Raw genomic sequence first — 1,842 nt, 5'->3', positions numbered from 1 at the left:
CTGTGTGTCGTGTCTTTTGTTTTGTTTACCTCAACCTTTGTTTTTAGTCTTGCCCGAGCGTGTCTCGTTGTGTTTAGGTCGTGTACCTTTGTTGAGCCCTTTTCCGCTGTATCCAGTTGTAGGCTCGATACCCCGGTTAAGAAAACCCCTTTTCCGAAAGTTAATCGTTTATGCTCAGAGTGCTGTGCCATTCTCTACATTTAGGCGAACCGAAAGAAGGAAGGGAAAATTTGAGGCATCCGAGCATGTTTCAACCCTAGCCGGTTTCAGCTTTGAAGGCCGTCTTGTCAGATTGGGCTGTTTTGTTTAAAGTTTGCCGTGTGCAGAATAAACCAAGTGTTGGGTTATGGGCTGTATGCAGATTAATCTTCAGCAGAGTGTGGACCGTGTGTTCAGGTTAAGCAGTGGTTTGTTTGGGTTGCTTTGCTGTTACTTGGTTTGGTTATCTTGTTATTACAATGCAAGTGTTCAACATTCAGACCACAGATCAATTCCATTTACATTGAGGTGTAACATGATGAGATGCGATGCAATACATGAGATATGTAAATGTAACACTTTTTTTGAGATAAAAGTTCGTTTCATTTCATAATCTTTTTCAAGTACAAAGTTTTGAGGAAAACAAAAATCTACCTGCGACAGTACAAGGTAATCTAACTACCAGCGAAGAGAAAAAAAAAAGAAAGAGAAAATGAAAGAAAAAAGTACAAAAAGAAGAAAAGCAGCAATCTGGGTCATCATTAGTAGTCTCAGGCCCGGGGATCTGTCCTCACCCTCTTCCTGGACGAAGGTCCAGGGGCATCATCATCAGCGTCGCCATCTGAGCCTGAGTCTGAATCGTCTCCAGTCTCCTCAGATGACCCGGCCTCTGCCTCTGCCTCGGACTCATCATCGTCATCGTCATCATCATCAGGGGTCGGCGCCCGAGAACTACTCCCGACATGAGTACGCCCTCCCCTGGTACGGGGACGTGCAGTGTCTCCACGCCCTCCTCGAGCAGGAATAAAAGGCCCAGCTGAAGCACCGCCCACCGGAGGGATCTGGAAGGGAGGCTGAAAAGCACAAAAGGCAAATACATCAGAATACTGAGAGCAGTGTGTCAGCGCAGAATGCAGTGTACAGTGTGAGAATGCCGTGAGCAATTTATCAGTGCAGAATGCAGTATACAGTGTGTGAATGCCGTGGGCAGTTTATCATTACAAAGTACAGTGCAGAATGTAGTGTATGCAGTGTATCAGATGCTGTGAGATCAGCGTCTCAGGTGTTGTGTCGTGCATCAGATTATGTGAAGCAGTGCATGAATGGTTTGAGGCCATTGTCAGAAGAACACACCGGAATGCTATAGAGGGCCAGAAGGTCGAAGGTCCGCTGCAGCATCCCCATCATGGAGGCATTCAACTCCACGGACAACCGGGTGTACTCGGAGGACGCCTGCAAGAGTATAAGATACATCAGTGTTCCGCGAAATATCAAATAAACTGAAATGAAATGCAAGTGCAAGATGCAAAATGAAGTAATACATACCGGAGGCAAGTCGGGGATACCGGCTAACTCATGACCAGCCGGGGGAGGAGCAAAGGGGATTTGGTAGGTCGCCCCATCCTGCCCTCTATATGACAGTACAGTGGGCAGGGCGGGCCAGCCAGTCCCCCGTCCCCCCCGAGCTTCGCTCCTGCCATGCACTCGAGCCCTCATCGATGTACCCACTCCATCCCCAGCTCCCACTCCAGCTACCGGCGCCGCTGGCCTCCCCCCCTCAGCTCGGCGACCACCGCTCAAGGGTCACATAATATAGGTCCGGACGTACTCTGCGTAGTCGCCCTCACCTCTGTGATGCTCCTC

This window comes from Camellia sinensis, chromosome 3 (genome assembly GCF_055761805.1).
Source record: "Camellia sinensis isolate YWXY chromosome 3, ASM5576180v1, whole genome shotgun sequence".
Lineage (NCBI taxonomy): Eukaryota > Viridiplantae > Streptophyta > Magnoliopsida > Ericales > Theaceae > Camellia > Camellia sinensis.
The sequence above is the reverse complement of the archived record's forward strand: the minus strand, read 5'-3'. Positions refer to the sequence as shown.